This window comes from Thalassophryne amazonica, chromosome 4, assembly GCF_902500255.1.
Source record: "Thalassophryne amazonica chromosome 4, fThaAma1.1, whole genome shotgun sequence".
NCBI classification, from domain to species: domain Eukaryota; kingdom Metazoa; phylum Chordata; class Actinopteri; order Batrachoidiformes; family Batrachoididae; genus Thalassophryne; species Thalassophryne amazonica.
The window spans coordinates 56,041,946-56,064,478 of NC_047106.1; the positions used below are offsets into that span (position 1 = coordinate 56,041,946).

Here is a 22,533-nt window from a genome sequence, read left to right on the forward strand (position 1 = left end):
CAATTGGGATAATTCACTTGTTTTTCATAAAAAAGACATGTTCAACCTTTTTTTTAATGTTTCACCACTATATTACTATAAAAGGACCATCCCCAAAAGTCTTAGCCATTCACAAGATGGAGTGAGGATCACCATTTTGTAAACAATTGTATGAAAAAAAAATAGTCCAAGAGTTTAAGAACAATGTTTCTCAAAATTCAGTTGCAAGGAATTTAGGGATTCCATCATCTACAGTGCATAATATAATCAGAAAATTCAGAGAATCTGGAGAACTTTCTACATGTAAGCGACAAGGCCGAAAACCAACAATGAATGCCCATGACCTTTGATCCCTCAGGCGGCACTGCATTAAAAACTGACATCATTGTGTCAAGGATCTAACTGCGTGGGCTCACGAACACTTCAGAAAACCATTGTCAGTTAACACAGTTCGTCACTACACCGACAAGTGCAAAAGAGTGTGGGTACAAAGACAACTTGAGTTTGTCTTTGTGGTGTATTCAGCTGCATATAGGTTGAAGGGCATTTGCAAATCACGGTATTCTGTTTTTATTTACATTTCACTCAACGTCTCAACCTCATTGGGGTTCTTGGGGTTGTACATGGAGCAGAATCTAAGAACAGACTAAGTTGATAGACACTTATCAGTTGTACATAGACCCCTCATTGCTTATGGGCAGGTTGTGGCATTCACTGGTGACACTTATTGCCACATCTACCACACCAGAAAAATGCCTTGGGTCTTGGATGCCAACCACCAATGCAGACAACTGATCCATTCCCATTTTGCAACCATATACATCGATCTGCAGCAGCCAGGTGAAGTATGGGCATCACCTTGGTCTTCTCCAGCCACTGGGGTCTTCAACAATCAGGTACTTGCATGCTGGACCATGCACAGAGAAATCTTCCACAAACCGTTTGTTTGACATCAATTAATCCCAGTGGTACCCGCTACCAAAGGATCCTCTGAAGACACCTAGTACCAAAGACATCTAGTTATCGCCATCGTTTATGAGTTAGCATTGAAGTTTCACAAGCATTCCTTAGGACCTTCATTCTCATGCAAAGATAACAGCATTGACTGTATGTCAATGCTGTCCAGCAACCTCATGACTCCATAAACTCCTCCCAGGCATCTCTCAATCTCAGAGCCCAAGGTTCCAGAGGCATGTATGTCACTGCCGAGATCAGTGAATGTATCTCACTAAAGTAATGAATGAACTTCTGCTTGCAATGGATTCGGACACCACTATGGTTCCTGTGCTGTTAGATCTCAGTGCTGCATTTGATACCGTCAATCATCATATTCTACTTGATAGGTTGGAAAATCTTTTTGGGATTACTGGGAGTGCCCTTGCATGGTTGACGTCATACTTGACCAGTCATTCTCCCTGTGTTTTGTACAGTATCACTACTTCTAACCTTAGTGACATGAAATTTGGGGTTCCACAGGGGTCTTAGGCCTACTCCTTAGGCTTACTTCCTTTATATAGCACCCCTTGGTCACATATTGTGGCGCTTTGGGATTACCTTTCACTGCTATGCTGATGAGTCTCAGTTATACATGCTGATAACTGCTGGTAATCTCATCCACAAAAAATCCTTAGAAGATTGACTTGCATCAGTGAGAAGCTGGATGTCTAGAAACTTCCTAATTTTAAACTGTGATAAGACTGAAATGACAGTTCTTGGTCCAGTGAGACATTGGCATCAATTTGACAGTTAACACTTAGCTTAAGCTCGTGTGTCACACTGACAAAGTGAGGAACCTTGGGGCAACTTTTGATCCTACATTGTCCTTTGACCTCCATATTAGAAATATTACGAGGACTGCTTTCTTCCACCTGCGAAGTATAGCGAAGATTTGTCCCATTCTGTCTGTGGCTGATGCTGAGACCCTGATCCATGCCTTTATCTCTAGATTGGATTACTGCAATGTTTTATTTTCTGGTTTATTGCAGTCCAGCATTAGGACTCTCCAACTGGTTCAAAATGCAGCCAGACTTTTGACACGAAGCAGAAAGTTCGTCCACATTACACCCATTTTGGTATCCCTTCACTCGGTTTCTGTCCCAGTGAGATCAGATTTTAAGGTTCTGCTACTAGTCTATAAAATTCTTCACGGACTGGCACCTCCCTACCTAGCTGACCTAAGTAAACCTTACGTACCGGCCTGGGCTTTGCTTTTTCAGGGTGCAGGACTACTTTGTGTCCCTAGGATGAATAAGAAGTCTGCGGGTCATAGAGCTTTTTCTTATTGTGGCCTCAACTTTACCTAAACTGTGGGTCTTTTAATGAAGCTTAGGGCTAGTGGCTGGCAATCACCTTAGTATTTCCTGCTTTTCTTGTTATTTAATACTGAAAAATTATACTGTATTTCTTGTCTTTCTGATGCCTGACTCTGTTTTTCTCTCTGTTTAAGGTGCAGCTCCATCCAGAGATGGGTGTGGTATTTGTGCTGGAGACCCTCCTGTCCTGTGCACCAACGGCATTCCCTGTATATTTGTTTTGTGAATTGTTCTGTAATTTATGTCTGTAGCATGGCCCAAGCAGAGGGTCACCCCTTTGAGTCTGGTCTGCTTGAGGTTTCTTCCTTAGAGGGAGTTTTTCCTTACCACTGCTGCTCTCGTTAGACCTTACTTGTGTGAAGTGCCTTGAGGCAACGCTGTTGTGATTTGGCGCTATATAAATGAAAATAAATTGAAAATTAATTTGAATCGACAAGTTTCACACTTTCACCACATACAGATATACTTACGATAACTGAGTCCAGGATGTTATAAAAAGTCTAGATCTTAGTCTTGATCCAAGACAACAGGAAACTGAGATATAGTATGGCGCTCTGTACACTTGAACTTTATACATTGCTATTTAGGTACAATAGCATGATAGCATTGTCCCAACACTGTGCCTGACCACACCTCCTTTTAACAGAAGCATGTTTATTGGCATACAGCTGAGGGCAAGCATGTTTGGCACTTCAGCAATGTAGTACCAAGTAGTACCAAGAGTATAAAATGACAACTCTTTCACTGAGAAACTTGCAGTGCTGTACAGGGCTGTGTGTATGATTGGGCCCTTTATCTTTCAGCTTTCTCCTTGTGACACAGTTCTGCACTCTTTATATTAGGTCCAGGGGGTCATTAAAAGCCTGGATCATTGTCTTGATCCAGCACAATTGCAAAATAACACACTCCAATGACTCACTCAGCTTCTTAAGTGCTGCCGTCAGGGTATTGCCCTCCACATATACACTTCCATGGTGTAGAAGTATTTTCTGAAAAAATATATATATGAACTTTCAGCTACAGTTTACCAAAAGGCAAATGGGAGCCTCAAGGTGCGATTTGATCCATTTCCTGTGTGAAAATCCTCCACTTTGTCACAGAACCAAAGCTTCCTGTTGTGTGGGCCGCCAGAAGAGGAGGTACTGCTGGCCCACCACCAGACGGCGCCCTGCCTGAAGTGCGGACTTCAGGCACGAGAGGGCGCTGCCGCCATGGACACAGCCGGGGGTGACAGCTGTCAAGAGATAATGAGAGACAGCTGTCACCCATCTACACTACATCATCTCACTCCATAAAGACCGGACAGGTCATCTCCACCTCGTTGCCGAGATATCATCTACCTGTGAAGATAATTCTCTGCTGTATCTAAAACTGTATCATAGTCTGAACTCTTTTGCAGCCGTTTTCCTGTGGTGTGCCTTATCTGCTGGATTGGTGTTTGGTGTGAACAGCAACGGCTTCGCTTCACACCCAAACCAGATAAGTGGTTAGACAGGAGCTGCACGAGTGTGTGATTAGAGGTGGAGGTGACTTTCCACCTTCTGTTTTTGTTACCGGGTGTGCACACACCCACATCTCACTGTTTGTGCTTCTCGCCAGCAGTACCAGATCCGACAGTCGGGGACGGTGATCACCTGGGAATTCAGGACTTGGCGGCTCCAGTATTCACCAGGTTCTGTGGCGGTGGAAATCGTGTGGTCCCTGCTCTTCTCAGGACGGACGTCTTCTATCTTCGAGCCTGCCCACACGTCACCTTGGTGTATTGACTGCTATCAGATTCTGTGATTGTCTGTATAATCGTTGTGCACATTCACAACATTAAATTGTTACCTTTTGGCTCATCTATTGACCGTTCATTTGCACCCCCTGTTGTGGGTCTGTGTCACTACACTTTCCCCAACACTTCCAACATAGCGATAAACACAAATAATCTCACCCACACTAGGACTTTAAAGGATTGTCTGACATCAGTGAAAAATTGAATGCCTAGCAACTTCTTGTTCTTAAATTCTGACAAGCTTGAGATGGTGCTTATTGGTCTTGTGAGACATAGACATCAATTTGATCAGCTAACGGTAAAGTTGGACTTGTGTGTAATTCATTACAGTGATACAGCTAAAAATCACGCAATGACGTTTGATTCCAGTGTCCATTGACCTAAAAATTACAGAAGTAGCTACAAATGCTGCCGAGAATATTGCAAAGGTTTTCTTGTTTTTTTGTTTTTGTTTTTGTTTTGTTTTTTTGGAGGGACAGACATTGATTTATGCTGATGTCTTTCTTATATTGGATTACAGGAACATCCTGTTTTCTGTCTTACCACAGTCCAGTGTAAGATGTCTCCAGATGGTACAAAATGCTGTTACTAGAGATCTGACTAGAACAAAGTTTGATCATATTGTATTTCCCTGATTTTGGCCTCCCTCCAATGGCTTCCTTTCTATGCAAGGTCAGATTTTAAGGTTTGTTTGTTTTTTTCATACTAACATACAAAATCCTTCATAGACTAGCACCTCCCAACCTGGCTGATAGAATTAAAACTTGGGTGCCAGCCTGTGTTCTGTGTTCTCAGGATACAGGATTACTTTGAGTTCCAAAAGTTAAAAAGAAGTCAGCAGGCCACAGAGCTTTCTCTTACCATGGATCTGCTCTGTGGAACAATCTGCCTGTTGAGATAAAATGGTCAGATTCTCTGGAGTCATTCAGTTTCAAACTAAAGACCTATCTGTTCTCCCTTTCATATGACTGATATTTTAGTGTTGCACTCATCTACATTTTCCTCCATCTTAAATTATTTTACTAATAATTGAAGCAGGACTCAAATTCATCATATCTAAATTCTGGGACAGTTAGTGAAACAAATGGCTAGCTGCCAGCAATCACATTTGTAAATGGTAAATGGACTGCATTTATATAGCGCTTTTCTATCTGCAGGAGATGCTCAAAGCACTTTACACATCAATGCCTCACATTCACCTCGATGTCAGGCTGCTGGCATGCAAGGCATCCACTATACACCGGGAGCAACTAGGGGATTAAGGACCTTGCCCAAGAGCCCATAATGATTTTCCGGTCAGGCTTGGATTTGTATCCTCTCTGTCACTCCGCTGCTGAGAATTAGTGTCCGTATGTTGTTTGTTCTGACTGATATGCCTGCTATGACATACATTGCTATGTGTTTCTTTTCTGAAGTGCTGTTGATCTTCCATTGAAGTCACAGGACACTATGATTTTGAGATGAACTGATTAATTTGTGTGCTGCAAGGTGAACTCCTTCTCTGGTACTTTCAAAAGGCATTCATTTTAGTTTGCATGTTTGAAAATTATTTTTATACTTCTTCTGATCTTTATTATTGTAAGCATGGCATAAGCAGTTGGTCACCCCTCTGAGTCTGATTTGCTTGAGGTTTCTTCAAAAAAAAACACCCAAGATAGGTTTTCCTTTCCACTGTTGCCTACAAGCAATATTAGGGCATGTAATACTCCACTCAATTTTGGATGTGATCTGGACAAGGATTCTGGATCAAGATTTGGATGTTTTGAAGGATTCCGTCAAAACTACTTCATGGATTCTTACCAAATTTGCACCACAGACAGATATTAAGGCATGGCAGACTCTACTGAATGTTGGATATGAGCTGGATCCAGATTCTGGATCAAGATTTCACTTTATATAGGCTTTGAAGGATTACATCATTCATGGATTCTCGTCAAATTTGCACCACAGGACATGGAAGACGACACTAAATTTTGGAGGTTATCTGGATCTGGATTGGCAGATGTCAGAAATCTCAGATTGCTCTTGTTTGATCATGATCCACCTGGGTTAAAAATCTGAAGCAGCGTTTGTTGCGGTTCTGGCCGAGGGCACAGCTCCTAACTTTTGCTTTCCAGCAGGTTGCCAGGTCTGCAGTTTATACGCCAACCAGTTGCTAGGGCTATACTTTATATGCCAGCTTTTGACAACTGCCTCATCCAGACAGACGAAGTTTCTTGGAATACTGAAATGTTTGTGTTTCTTAATGATTGATGTGCATGAAGTCCAAGACATCTTCAGTGACTTGAAAATGTTGATGTATCATTCCCTGACTTGACTGAAGAAAACTGGTTGGAAAAGTAATCATTTGTATTAACAATAACCCTTGTATTTCCTTTGTCTAATGAGTGGTGTACATGGAGGCACTCTACATACAAATAGCTGTATTTTCTAAATCTTAAATGCAAAAGCTTTGTGAAACCCCTTAAAATAAAGTCACCAGTCTACATGACAAGCACAGCTTGACTGTTTCACTTCTTCTCCATTGTGGTGTTATATTAAGGCAGAAATGACAAAAAATATCATTGTCACAATACCTAAGGACCTGACTGTAGATGAAGGAAGTGTGGAGTGTGTGTGTGTGTGGGGGGGGATGATTCATGGATTATTTCATATTGTATTGTGAGGAAGAGTTTAACACAGATTTTGTCTTTTATGAGAGGCTACAGGCTGGTGATGTGCATGACTGGTGGATGCTTGGTGAGTACATCTCCAGTGGAAACCAGTGGAGCCACATTTGGCAATGCGCACAGCCTAACATGGTGTGTGTTATATAGGGTGTCCCAAAAAATATACAACATTTAAAACACTCTGTTTGACCCTTAAATGCTGCAAACTTAATCACTTATGTTTCTTTTTTACTTGCAGAGACCCTGAAGTTTATGTTGATGCCAAGCATCGATGCATTGAAGGAAAACATCTGCCGAGAAATCCGAAACGTTCCTCAGGACACTTTCCCCAAAGTGTTTGCAGGCCGTAATTGGCCAACACGGGGCCTACATTGAACATCTTGTCTAAGAGACTGACAAAATGCAGGGCCAGTATTGAGATTGGTATGAAAAACGTCAACCTTTCAGCTTTCTATCCAGCCATAAATTTATTTCCTAGACATATGCTTTGACCATTTTCTTTGCTGATAAAATGTTGCATATTTTTTTGGGACACCCGATATATCTTGTGTCTATGTTGGTTGTTTGTGATGGTGATGCTTCAGCTGCTGGGATCCTTAACACACCCCTGACTGACTCGCTGTGTTCAGTATATGCCAGTGAACACCTGCATAAAGTTGTGGATGTCACCGTCCTCCAGGCGCAGCATACCTCTACATTCATTAACAGTGTGGTCAATATCTCATTCTGCCTTCATCTGACCCCAGGGGACTGTGGATATCCACTGCGGACATGGCTGATGACCCCGTTAACAAGCCCCATCACTGAGCAAGAGAGGCGGTACAGTGACCTCCACTCATGCACCGGTGCAGTTTTGGAGAGGGCACGCCCGGCTTGCCTGGACAGGTCGGGGCTGCTGCAATACTGACGAGAGAAGGTTTGCCATATTGTGGTGGCCTATGGCGTGCTCCATAACATCACACTGCACTATGGCGTACCACTCCTTGAGCAGTACATCCTCCACCAGAAGAACCGGATGCCGTATTTGTCTGCTTCAACACGACCCTGGCTGCCATTCGGGCCCGGTGTAACAGTATATCTTCCCCCTGTATATCTTCCCTCCCACCCTGTAAAGCAACATTGCTACAGGGCAGCACTGGTAAAGCTTACCCAAACCTTGATAAGGCCCAATCTGGGTAAAGTGACCTTTAAATTCTATATTTCATGGATGTCTTATGGTCCCAGATGAAGCAGTTTGATTGACGGTGAATGAGAGTGGTATTCTTTCTGTATGTATCTATAGCTATCTACAATCATAATATTTCCTATTCTGAAGTATCTTTAAATCCCCCTTCCAAATATACTTTACAAATATATAGACCTGATTGACAGCCTGAAATATGATAGAACATCTACCCATGATGGGGTGGGCAGGGGTTAGGGGTCAGACACTTCAGAATGGAGGATGAAAATGTTGTTTTCCACTGTTTCAGCTATGTATAAATCCGGGTAGGAAGAAATGGGTGATAATGCTACAGCAGACTTGCTTTGCAGGGGTGGGGGGAAGATATCCTAGGACAACTTCCCCCTGGGGGGAAGATATACTGTTGCAATGGCAGTATGTGATCTCAACCATGTGAAGAGGCAAGGATGCAAATAACTTATTACATGCCTTTATTGCTGAGTATATTTCACCAAGAAAAAGTATCATGATATCCAGATGCTCAGTGATGCCACCTATAGCTCTGACAATGTCCTTCTGTGACTCCAAAACAGCTCGGGTGAGGACATCAGGAGCTGCCGTGGAGATGCTGGGGCCAGTGGAGGCGGAGATGACGCCAGGGTCAGCAGAGGCTGTGATGTCGGTGGGGGTGTCAGTGCTCATTGTCTAGTCAGAGAAATGCAGATGTGACGTAATTGCACATGTGCCAGAGTGTTTAATATTTTGCCATCTTTACGCATGACCTATGTACATTGCGCAGCCTTTTGTATGGCCGCTATGATGACAACATGAATATGTCCAGCATATTTACCTCGGGGATGGTCTGTGTCACCCTCATCGGGTCCCACCACTCCATAATCGCAGCCACCCTTGCCTCAAAATCACTGAGGTCCCCTACACCTCTGCCCCCACATGCTGTGGCCATCTTCAGTGGTGGGCTGCGATCCGCTGCTTTACGTCCACCTTTATGTCCAACCATTTTTTCTTAATCTCCGTGTGTGTGTGCTGCTCTGAGCAAACAGCATTCACGGCATCACACATGTGTTCCCACTCAGGTCTCTTTCATTTGGTGGTGGCACCTGTTGAAAGGCTGCCAAACAGGATCTCCCTGTGTGTCTCCACTTCAGTGAAAAGTGCCTCTTGCTCACACAGTGAAACTGCGCTTCTTCCCTCTGCTCATCATGTCTAATGTGCTGCAGTGGGGCATCCCTGCCCACAGGGCCTATTTACATGGATGTGCGCTCCATTCCACGTTGATTGGGATGTATGATCGGGACGTGCATGGATTCATGCCTATGCTCACTTTCATTCATCTGAATATATTTGTGCTTACGCCCATACACCAGCTTTTTGTAGAAAGTCCTTGCAACTCTTTGTACATGAGGCCCCTGGTTCTTGTGGACAAAAAAAAAAAAGTTGGAAATAGGTGGTCTCCTAGAATTTGATTTGAGGCTTATGTTAAAATTGATTGTGAGACCTTGGCAGAGGTATGTGCCCTTCTATTTAAGAATGACAGTACCAGCCATACATTTACATTCACCTTGGATTTGAATACCAAAATTTAGACTGGAACTCAAGGAAAACTAAGATGTATACATACATTTCAAAAGAATTCTGGTTTCCAGAGGGTCAAAGTCTGACTTTTTATTTCTGTTGAATTTTCCCACAGGGAGTACTTTGAAATGGGAAATACTTTTTTCACGTACAGAACAGAAAAAAAGTTTTCTACAACAAGGTTTTGCTCAAACATTGAGCTGTGAATGCTTTTGATCAACTTCTCATTAAAGTGCTGCAGAATTGTCTTTGCACAGCTGGACTTCGAATGAGCAGCTGACCAAAATACTCAAGTGTCATATTTATTTACATTGTTCTGAGTTCTTTATACTGCAGTTCCAGTGTTCAAGTCGAATTATACAGATTTAGTTTTCATGTCTATTTCACATTGTGTTCGAGATTAAAATAAATAAATAACACAAAAATGTCAAACTTCTGAGAAGTATGTACTTTATGTATGCAGTACTTGATTGGGGCTCCTTTTGCATGAATTATTCCATCAGCATTGGTCTGGTGTGGAAGTAATCAGTCTGTTTTGTAGAAGCCCTGGTTGGTTTGATAGCAGCCTTCAGCTCATCTGTATTGTTGGGTCTGGTGTCTCTCCTCTTCCTCTCGACAATACCGCATAGATTCGTTATGGAGTTCAAGTCAGTCGAGTTGGCTTGGACAGTCAAGTACACTAATACTATGGTCAGCAAACCAGTTGCTCTGTGTTTTGACACTGTGTTTTGACACTGTGTACAGGTGCCAAGCCTTGCTAGAAAATGAAATTAGCATCTCCATAAAGTTTATCAGCAGATGGAAGCATGCTGTGCTTTAAAATGTCCTGGTAGACCACTGTGTTGACGGACTTAATAAAGTGTAGTGGACTAATGCAAGCAGCAAATGACATGGTGCCCCAAATCATCACATGACTTTCAAAAGTCACACTGGACTTCAAGCAACTTAAATTCTGTGCCTCCACTTTTCCTCAAAATTCTGGGACCTTGATTTCCAAATGAAAAGCAAAATTTGTTTTCATTTTAAAAGTGGATGTTGGACTTTGGACCACTGAACCTCTATCCAGTTCTTTTTCTTATTCATCCAGGTAAGATGCTCGTGACATTGTCTTTGGTACTGGAGTGGCTTGGCACTAGGAATGCAACACTAGGAGCCCATTTCCTGGACATGTCTGTGCGTGGTGGCTCTTGATGCACTGACTCCAGCCTCAGTCCACTCCTAAGCTCCCCTAAGCTCTTGAGTCGGCTTTCCTTGACAGTCTTCTCAAGGCTGTCATCATCCCTGTTGATAGTGCATCTTTTCCGAAACCAATTGTCCCTTCCAATCAAATTCCACGAAGATGCTTTGATACAGCACTGTGTGAACAGCCAGCCCTTACAGCGGTGATCTTCTATGGCTTAAGCCCCATTTACACATAGATGGTAAGAGCTCCAGGAAGCGTCCCGGAAGAGTTTTTAGCCATCTTAAGGATCACACGCCGTTGTTAACGCCGGCACTAGGGGTCGTGGCTTAGTTCCAGCTTTACCGGGAATCGTCGAAAAAATTATTCAACATGTCGAATAATTTCGGGAGCGCTCCCAGAGAATTCGCGTGACGACGGAGACAACGTGAACAACGGCGTTTGATACTTTTTTAATCGCCGTTTCACCCTGCCCCTTCCTGTAGTGCCGCAGTTTACACCGCCGTAATTGCCAGCTGGTGTTGTATCCCTAATCAACGGCGTGTAAAACGGTGATAGAGCCCACATCGGCGTCCTCAAGGGCGTTTTAACCGGCAACAGAGGCAGACAAAATGGCGGCACTAGCAGACAGTACGCCATTCTAAACGCCACCTCCCGGTTAACGATGCTCCAAACGGCCGATAGGCAGCGGTCAATATAAAAACGCTAGCGCGCTGCATGCAGGCCTCTCACTCCCGGCCAGCTCCAGATATTTTTGCAGAGAAGCTCCAGTATGCCTCCTAAAAGAAAATTGGCAGCGACAAGGACTTACCAAGAGGTCTAGTTCAGAAGCAGAGGGTAGCCCTGTGGTGGAGACGGAGCAACACGTTGAGGAGGGGAAAAGGAAGGAGAAGAAAAGGCTGAGTATGATCTCCCTCCCCCTGCAGTGACAGAGGCATGTATTCCTGCTGCTTCAGCCTATTATACTCTGGGGGTGGTGCCTATATGCAAAAGTTCCTGGAGTAACGCAGGATTTGCCTGGATAAATCAGCGGTACACAGGGCATTATCGGTGGGGCAGAACACCGCTGTTCTCACGCGCGTCTTGCCGGATGCTACGGCGTCAAAACACTGATTTAGCGGCGTTTTATCCGCATATTTGCGGCTATTATGGTGGTCAAAATGCCGGCGAAATGCTCCGCACCTTTCCACAGTGAAAACAGCCGGAACTACCGCGAATTTCGGTCTACGTACTACCCGCCGACAAAACCGTCTATGTGTAAACCATGCTTTACCCTCCTTGAACATGGTGTCAGTGAGTGTGTTGTGGATAACTGAAGTCAGTAGTCTTTCCCATGATTGTGGGTGTGTGTAATAAACCAGACTGAGAGATTCATGATTAGCAATTAGCAAGTTATTCATATTAGAAATGAAATATTGCAATATTTAAATTTTTTATTTATTTTTTTGAAATGGTGAAAGAGTTAGTGGGAGTGTGTGTGTGTGTGAGGCAACAGTGCTGTGGACACACTGAAGTAACACGTGACAGCGTAACATTCATAACTTTACACACGTGTTTGTTGACAGATACTTAACACAGGGGGCCTGTTAAGGAGCTCTAGCTTCATGATCAAGAAACAAAATAGAAATAATAATAAAAACAAAATACATATTTGAATGTGCACATGCCTAAATGCACCCGCACTGGTTTTCAATTGGAACAATCATGCAAATAAACTACTCATCGCGCACGTGCCAGATGGCGCAAGAAATGCTAGGTGATGCGGGGGATTCTGAGAGGTTATGGCGAGGGTTATGGGAAGGGAGGCAGTTACATTAGGGTTATGGTTAGGGTAAGGAAAAAGGGTTAGGATTATAATAGTGCAACCCCAATTCCAATGATGTTGGGACTTTGTGTAAAATGTAAATAAAAACAGAATACAATGATTTGCAAATTCTCTTCAACCTATATTTAAATTGAATACACCACAAGGCAAGATATTTAATGTTCAAACTGATAAACCTTATTGTTTTTGTGCAAATAATTGCTCATTTTGAAATGGAAGCCTGCAACACGTTTCAAAAAAGTACAAACAGTGTATGTTTATCACTGTGTTACATCACCTTTCCTTCTAACAACACTCAGTAAGCATTTGGGAACTGAGGACACTAATTGTTAAAGCTTTGTCGGTGGAATTCTTTCCCATTCTTGCTTGATGTACGACTTCAGTTGTTCAACAGTCCGGGGTCTCCGTTGTTGTATTTTGCGCTTCATGATGCACCACACATTTTCAATGGGCGACAGGTCTGGACTGCAGGCAGGCCAGTCTAGTACCCGCATTCTTTTACTATGAAGCCATGCTGTTGTAACACGTGCAGAATGTGGCTTGGCATTGTCGCGGCGGTGCCGCATGGCGCACAGCAACGCCGTGATGAAGCCTCACGGGACATGTTCTGGCATGTCCAGGCACATCCACAATTTCTCGGATAATCACTCGATGGAAAAACCACGACAGCTGGAACGCCATCTCAAAGCCGTCCTGTGAGACCAAAACAGAGGTGGTTTTGTCTCGCTCCAGTAGCGAATCCATCGTGATGCGCGAAGCCTCCGCTCGGCTTTCCATGACGAAATCTCTTGTTAAAAGTGAAATCTGCCGGAAAATGGTTGATGTCCAGCTCTTGTGATAACCAGAGAAATGGCACACGATGGTCACGGATCCAGACAGCCATCCGTTTAGAAATGAAATGGTCGTTCAGCCTGTCGATGGCGGCTTCGGAGCGCGGCGTGCCCCACAGCCGCTGGGGGCCGTCCTTAAAGCGACAGTAACACTCCTTATTCTCTACCAAGCCCGTAACATTTTCACCGAAAGCCAGATAAATTTTTCTAATGGTTTCCAGCTGTCAGTCTCTAACAGTTTCTGAAAAAATTCTGATGGAAAAAAAGCCCAAATCATTCCGCCATTTCCTGACAATGAAAATCCACCGAGGGGGCTGGACCACTCCTCACTCAAAGCCTGCTCACAGGCGAATGACGCAACCGACAGGCATAGAAAAACTCACGCATGCGCACGAGGGTTCAAGCTTGCCTGACGCAATCACACGTGATTCAAATCCATATGGTTTTTGAAAAAAAATAATAAGGTCGGATACTTTTCTAATAGACCTCGTAACTTATAAAACCAGACGCATTTCTCACACATCAGCCTGTGACTTGTTGCAAACCATGTACAGAACAGCTGTAGCATCATGTGAAATCGCTATTGCACATAAATCATCCACCCGCTACCCACCCTATCATTATTACAATTTTTTAATTCTCAATGGATGACTGAAGAAGCCCTCGGACAATGACACTGCTGCTCCCACTGCAGCTGTCTTTGAGCTGCTATGTGACTGAATTTTACTACGTTGGATGTATGATGCTGAAACTGGTGAAAATATGTTCTCCCCCACCTTCAAATGCAGGCACTCAGGCACCAATGGTTGGAGAGCTATTTTTTTTGACTGTAGGTTATTGTTATCTCCCCAGTACGACCCTGTGTGCTGCTATACAATGCTGCTGGAACCTCAATTTCCCTGAGGGAGTCTTCCCAAGGGATCCATAGAATTCTATCTTATCTAATCTAATGAAATACAGGGGGATATAGTGTCCATCTGTCCATTTTCAATTTTTAGCGCGATATCTCAGGAACCAGTTGACCAATTTAATTCATATTTAGTATAAGAGTGTACTTGGGTAGTCCCTCAACACCAGTCAATTACAGTTGCATTGAGGTCAATTTCAAGGTCACAGTGAGATATTCAAGATATTGTCATTGCCACTCTTGTTAGCACGACATCTCAAGAACCAGCTGACCAATTTGGGGACCAGGGGATGTGTCATCTCCTGATAACTCTTGTTGAATTTACATATGGACACATGGACATTGGCACAGTTAGAATGTGATAAATTCATGGTGCGATGTGACTGTAATAATGAAATAGATATGGTATGTGCATGATTATGCATGTGGTAAGAAAAAAGTGGGAACATAAATATAAAATATTTTACTCCAACATAATTAAATTCATTCACCCATGACTCACTCACAATTAATCAGATTTTTTTTAATTACTTGGCCCTTATCTCACACATTCTTCTCTTACTTCTGGAGAGCCACGATGTGGTTGTCACCTTTACAGCTGCAAAGAGAGGGGCAGTGAGATACAGAATCTGTCAGAATGAATCCCTTTGCATCAATTGATGCATGTAGATGGCAACATATTTGTAAAAGACAGCAACAGATTTGTGTTGTTCCCCAATTTGTTAGTCATTTGCCATATTATGGCATAGTTGATATAAAATTGTGAACTTGGCCTTGTTCACTCACTCACCCATAGGAAGCGACTTGTCTTCTTTTGGCCATTTTGTCACTGCCTGACTGTGGCCACAGACTTGGCCGCCATCTTTGACTTGCCGATTTCAAGGATTTTTGGTTGTACAGTAGTGTAATAGCAAGATTATTGCACACTGCTGTTGCGTTAATTTCAGTCATGCTGCTGTCTTCAACCATTGTTTTCAAGATGTGACAAAGGACTTACAAACATGAATTAGCTCATGGTAGATAATCCGAAGACCCTGTGCACAATCTACAACCCCAATTCCAGCTTTTTTGAAATGTGTTGCAGGTTGTTGTTCATTCAGCTGCTCCCGGTTTGTGTTCGAGGCCCCACAGTGGGTACAGCCAGATTCGCATTGGTAGTTCCGACTCCTTATCGGTCCACATGAACGAGGTTGGCGCCATGTTTTTAGTTTTTGTGGAAGTGACGACAAGAGAATAAGGCTCCCGATTGGATATAATTTTAATCAGTACCGCCACCCAAAGGTTTGGCAGACTAATTACAACACTTTTATACGGTTCGATGTGGATGGATTTTTTTTTTTAAACGACGTAGTGTGGATGATGGTTTTTCCCAAACTGAAAGGGTAAGATATTCGGTTTTACAAATACCCGACAACGTGTGTACATCCTTATGTCTGTGAAAGGCACTATATAAATAAATTTACTTACTTACTTACTAATATTGAGTGCACGTTTTACAACATCATAAAAGTTTTAAAACATGCAATTGCGATGACACTTCCAGGGCTCCGTAAAAATGCCTGTTTTTACAAATAAAAATGGAATATTTTACAAAAGCACATTTATCTTTAAACCAACACACGACACACATCACATTAACGTGTTGGTTTACATAATGGATTACTGAACCAATCACTGTTTAGCACTTTTACCCAGAATGCTTTGCGGTCTGTGTTTGTTACAAAACCTCAAAATTAGTGCCTTATTCAACATTAAAAGATATATGTTATATTTTAACTTTGTGCAAATGACAGAATTGAACAGGGGTGGTGGCCAAGTGGTTAATGCGCTTGGTTTCAGTTCAGAAGGTTCCGGGTTCAAATCCCACCCCTGCCACATTTCTCCATGTAATGTGGAGTTGCGTCAGGAAGGGCATCCGGTGTAAAACTTGTGCCAATTCAACATGCAGATCCACCTTGGATTTGCTGTGGCGACCCCAAGTGCAAACAAGGGAGCAGCCGAAGGGACTTACTTTACAAATGACAGAATTGACATTAATGGAGTTATTCTATCAGTATTTTCAAAAAAAAACATAAGTTAGTATGACTTTATTTTTCAAGACCTCCGCCTGACCGGAGTGTTGAAATTGATAGGGAGCTGGCCTTATGGCTGCTCTTGGTGTGCCTCTGTGGTGAGAGCGCTGTTGTAAACAAGAGCTTCCAGCAGGGGCAGAATGTTGAAAGAAAAATGATTATGATTAGTAAAGAGTTGATTTTGTGGGTGCTCTCAGGATTTGTCTGTGCTGCTTCCTGCAGGGGGCAGCATAGTCAAACATTCCTGCTTATTCTTTAGGTCTTTTACCGCTTTTGATGCTTTCAAAAGCGATCGTGTTAAAAATCAATTTCAGCTCTTTAGTAACTGCAAATGTCCCATAGACAACACCGGAATTTATCGGTTATCGATTATCTGTAATTTCCGATACATTTTTGGGTGGTTTATCGGTTTATCTTTATCAAAGATAACTTTTCAGTTATCATATTATCTGTTATCGAAGTTAATTTTTGGGTTATCTGTGCCCACCACTGAATATATCATATAGCAGACAAACACAGTGATATTTTAGAAATGAAATAAAGTTTATAGGATTTATAGAAAGTGTGCAGTAATTCTTTAAACAAAATCAGGGAGATGCATCAATTTTGGCACCCCAACAGAAAAAAAAAATACATCAATATTTAGTAGATCTTCCTTTGTTTGTTTTCCATATTTTAGAAGTGAAATAAAGTTTATAGGATTTATAGAAAGTGTGCAATAATTCTTTAAACAAAATTAGGGAGGTGCATAAATTTGGGCACCCCAAAAGAAACAAAATACATCAATATTTAGTAGATCCTCCTTCTGCAGAAATAACAGCCCCTAAATGCTTCCTATAGCTTCTAATCAGAGTCTGGATTCTGGTTGAAGGTATTTTGGACCATTCTTTTTTACAAAACATCTCCAGTTCAGTCAGGTTTGTTGGTTTCTGAGCATGGACAGCCTGCTTAAAATCACACCACAGATTTTGAATAATATTCAGGTCTCAGGACTGAGACGGCCATTCCAGAATGTTGTACTTCTTCCTCTGCATGAATGCCTTAGTAGATTTTGAGCAGTGTTTAGGGTCATTGTCTTGTTGAAAGATCCAGCCCTGGCGCAACTTCAACTTTGTCACTGATTCATGAACATTGTTCTCAAGAATCTGCTGATATTGACTGGAATCCATGTGACCCTCAACTTTAACAAGATTCCCAGTACCTGCACTGGCCACACAGCTCCACAGCATGATACAACCACCACCAAATTTTACTGTAGGTAGTAAGCATTTTTCTTGGAATGCTGTGTTCTTTTTCAGCCATGTATACCGCCCCTTGTTATGTCCAAATAACTCAAATTTAGTTTCATCAGTCCAGAGCACCTTATTCCAAAATGAAGCTGGCTTGTCCAAATGTGCTTAAGCATACCTGCAGAAAAGGTTTCCTCTGCATTACAGCATCTCCTTGTTCAAAGTGTGCTGTATAGTTGAATGATGCACAGAGACACTATCTGCAGCAAGATAATGTTGTAGGTCTTTGGAGCAGGTCTCACCATCCTTCACTTCAGTTTATCTGAGATTAAAACATACATTAAATACATTAAAAACAAAAACATTAAAATCACATTAAAGTCAAGATATTAAGGTAAAATGTTTCAAAATGTTTTTGAAATAATCAAAAAATTTAAAACGAGAGCAATCAGAAATTTTTGACATCTGCCAATCCGGATCCAGATCATCTCCAAAATTCACTGGTGTCTTCCATGCCCTAATAGCTATATGTGGTGCAAATTTGGTGAGAATCCATGAAGTATTTTTGATGTAACTCTTCAAAGCCTAGAGAAATCTTGATCCAGAATATGTATCCAGATTCAGATCACTTCCAAAATTCAGTGGAGTCTTCAATGCCCCAATATCTATCTGTAGTGTAAATTTGGTGAGAAAGTAGGCTTGAAGTAATCCTTCAAAGCCTATATAAACGGAAATCTTGATCCAGAATCCAGATTTCAGTCTGGATCACCTCCAAAATTTAATGGAGTCTTTCATGGCCTAATAGGCATATGTGGTGCAGATTTCTTGAGAAACGGTGAAGTAGTTTTGAAGTTATCCTTCAAAGCCTAAAAAAAAAGTGAAATTTTGATCCAGAATCCGGATCCAGATCTGAATCACCTCCAAAATTTAATGGAGTCTTCCATGCCGTAATATGTATCTGTGGTGAAGCTTTCATTAGTTTTGACGTAATCCTGCTAACAGACAGAAAGACAGACAAATAAAAAAATAAACGCTGGTGATTTTATTACATCCTTTGTGGCCGTAACAAGAAATAAAACAACATATTAAACCTATAAAAGTGCAATAAAACATAGTAAATAATCATGAATTCAAGTTAAAAAAAAAAAAATACTTTGGACTAAGAATAGGCTTCAGCACACAGTAATGTCTTCAGGCCTGTTTTGAAGGCTGATGTTTGTTCCACAGTCGGGGAGCATAATAACTAAATGCTGCTTTACTTTGTTTGGTTCTGGTTTTAGGAACACACACTAAACCTGTCCCAGAGGGCCTGATGGGACCGGATGCTTCATATTGTATCAATAATACTTAGATGTATTGAATGAATTCTTTGTAACTGTTGGACCAAAACTGGAAGAGGCAATAAATGTTGAAGGAACAGGAATCAATGCGCTAGATTATGTTGAAAGAAACAATGGCTCAATGTTTCTCAGAGAAGTAGAAGAAAAGGAAATTGATGATATTGTGCATGGTTTTATGAATAAAACCAGCACAGAGTGGAATGCCATTGATATGATAACAGTGAAAAGTGTTTTTGAGGGTATTGTAAAACCATTAATGCACATCTTTAATTTATCTTTCAAAATGAGGTATTTCCACACCAGATGAAAGTAGCAAGAGTTGTTCCCATATATAAAGCAGGAGACAGATGGCACTTTATAAATTATAGGCAGGTATCAACACTTTCCCAGTTTTCAAAAATATTAGGAAAAACTATTCATAAATCGATTTGGCAGTTTTGTCAAGAAAGACTTGTTGACAGACAGCCAGCATGGATTCAAAAATAATATTATTATTACTGGTATGCAAGATGGCACCGTTGTATGTGGCTTGCCATCTGCACTCAGTTTGTTGTTTTTCCTGATTCTGCTGCTTGTTGTACACAATCACTCACTGCTCCTGGTGTATGATTGCCAGTCTCTCATCGACATTCGCACTTGTTTGCAGAACGTGGCTGTCCTTGGCTCTGGCAGACGGTCAGTGACATCGACATCACCTTTCTTGATGTCTGTGTCTGATTATCTATGCCGGTCACTTGGTGCGTTAACTCTGTGTCAGCGCCACAGAAGACGCTGGAAGAGAGGAGAAGTCCGTTCGGTTCAGAGCGTACTTGGCTTTGTCCTTCAAACACACTTCTGGACATTTATTGGTCGGATTATTGACGTCGTATGGAGGGTACAACGTGAGGTGTTCCCTTGCGTTTATCTATCGTGGCTCCCGCCGACTGTCCTGGATGCCGGGATTTCACTTCCTCATCACCGGCTTGTGAGGATCTACAGACGAGGCTGCATGCAGGAGAACCTCCGCCCGCTCAGTCGTGTCTCCCAGCAGACTGACAAGCGCTCAGTTCATGTGGCACATCTCAACACCAGATCACTTACAAGTAACACTTTCGTCTTGAATGACTTTTTCGCCACCCGTGCTCTGGACTTTCTCCTGTCAACGGATACCTGGCTAAAACCAGGTGAAAATAGCATATTTTCTGAGCTCCTCCCCCAGCTGTTCATTCATCAGCTCCCCGTGAGCATCAGAATGAGGCAGTGGTGTGGCCACTGTCTTGAAGAAGAACTTTAAATGCTGATCGTTATCTCCAAATGATTACTCCAATTTTGAGCTCCAGTTGTTTGTGGTGGAGTTTGCCTGTCATGTGCTCTGTGGTGATGTTTATCACCCACCAAAATTTAATAAGGATTTCATGCAGAATTTCTCTGAGTTTTTGGCAGATTTTATCCCAAAATATGACAAACTCTTGGTCTGCCGTGATTTTGATGTTGATTTTTTTTTTTTTTTTTTCATTTAATCAGCTGGTGGATGATTTTAACTCTTTGTACGAACGCTATCAGTGGATGGACCAGCCCATCATCTTGGACACACTTTGGACCTGGTTATTTCTCATGGGCTCTCAGTCTCCCTTCATGACATATTAGACACTGCTATTTCAGAACACTTCTCTATTATTTTTGAATTTACTGCTCCTCCACCTGATGGTAAGCCACTCATTCCCGCATCTTGCAGCCGCTTGGCCACCTCCTTGACAGCGGGGGAATTTTCTCCTACCTTCATGGTCTCTCAGATTTATGCTATGAATGGAGTGCAGTCTCCATTACTCCCAGAAAACATCCTCTCTTCTTTCCACTCCACATGGGCAGAGATTGTGGACTCTGTTGCCCCTTTTCACTGCAAATCCATTACATTTGCAGCGAAAATTTACTGACCCGTGGTTAAATGCCACGACCCTTGCCCTCAGGCAACTCTGCAAACAGGCAGAGAGAAGGTGGAAAAAGAACAAACTGCAGGTGTCTCTGGGTATTCTGAGGGACAGTCTAACTGACTACCAGAAGGCTGTAAATGGCGGCAAAAACTCAGTATCTGTCTCTTATTATTTCCAGCAGTTGTCAACATCACAGAGTGTTGTTTTAGACTATAAATTCAGTTGTAAACCTCTGCACCTCTGTTTTGATGGATGATACAACCACGACCTGTGAGCAGATCCTTCAGTGTTTTATTGACAAAGTCTCATCAGTCAGACAGAATACTGATTATAAATGCAATGTTTAGCCATCTGTTACTCGTGCAAATTCTGCTGTGTTCGAGCAGTTTGAGCCCCTCTCTCTTTTGTCCCCAAGTGATTAGTGAAACACACAAAACCTACAAGTTGTCCTTTAGCTGTTGTTCCAGCTAAGGTGCTGGTCGGCATCCGGTCGGCATCACTGCGATTGCTGTCACTGCCTCCGATGCGCTTACTGAGTCTGCGGGCTCGGTAAACGCAGCAGCAGGCCACTCACATGCCCACCTGTCTGCTGTGCAGAGCTGCGCCAAATCTGGCAACAGGTGCAGAGACTACGCTTGCTGTTTTGATGTGGATGTTGACCGCAACCACAGAGCTCTGTGGCCACAGAGAGAGGACTTGGATTCTTTGCGGGTCCTACATCCGTACCTCCGGAGGCAGTGAGCGAAGGGAGAGTTCTGCGTGTGTCTGTTTATAATCTTCTTGCCCAGAAGAAAAAAGAGTGTTTACACAGGAGAGAAAACTGAGAAAATGTTAATGCCTGTTTGAGAAAAGTGTATAAAGTGTGTAGTGAGGGGTTTTACAGCCTTAAAACATCTATAATAATTGCAAAAAATAGTGCTGACTACTTAGCAGATTTCGCTTATCGCGGGTTATTTTTAGACCGTAACTCACGCGATAAACGAGGGACCACTGTACATAATGACATCATCTGTTTTTGGATGCAAGAAATCCTGCTGTGCTGGTTCTGTTAGATCTCAGAGCAGCCTTTGACACTGTGGATCACACTGTACTTATTTCCCAGTTACAACATCTTGCTGGCATGGTACTGCACTTAAGTGGTTTAAATGTAATTTTCAAAAAATTTATTATTAAAGTTTTAGTAACTTAAAAATTTATAGTTAATTAAACTTATGTAAATCTAGTTTAGGTTATGTTTTTCAATAAAAAAAAGTCACAAATACATTTCTGCTTAAAAAAATTGCATTACATTAGATTAGATTTATTGATGCAAAATTTGGTTTACTTGTTGACTCTGTGTTGTGTTGGTATGACTCTGCCCATCCGCTCCCATCGGGACGCAAACTCATGATCTCGGACATTGAAGTTGGACTCTCTAACCAGAAGGCTAAAACCCAGGCCTCTGGCCTTGTGACCAGAGAATTCTTTTGAGCTGTTGGGAGTGAGGTTTACTAACTACATCTGCACAGCGACACCTGCTGGCCCCCGTTACATAAACTCAATTACAATGAGTGAATGGAATGCACTGGAAATACATCACCAACACTTAAATGCCCCAAAACTTTAAATGCACTTAAAGGAACTGAGTTGTTATGACAACAACTCATTTTTGAGTTAGTTTAATTAATGGAAATGAGTGACTATAACTTTTTCAAAGTTTGAGTTACATTAACTTAATTAATGTATTAAAATGGAGTGTTCAGTTGAAC

The 22,533-nt window shown here is 42.1% G+C and overlaps 1 long non-coding RNA gene across 1 annotated transcript; it reads right to left on the reverse strand.

The window, feature by feature from the left end:
- Nucleotides 1-1,117: 1,117 nt before the first annotated feature.
- LOC117509174 lies at nucleotides 1,118-20,905 on the reverse strand. The gene is made up of 3 exons (XR_004560289.1): nucleotides 20,786-20,905; nucleotides 7,776-7,781; nucleotides 1,118-1,128 (listed from the first exon to the last, which is right to left on the reverse strand). It is a non-coding gene; the product is annotated as an uncharacterized LOC117509174 (long non-coding RNA).
- Nucleotides 20,906-22,533: the final 1,628 nt, after the last annotated feature.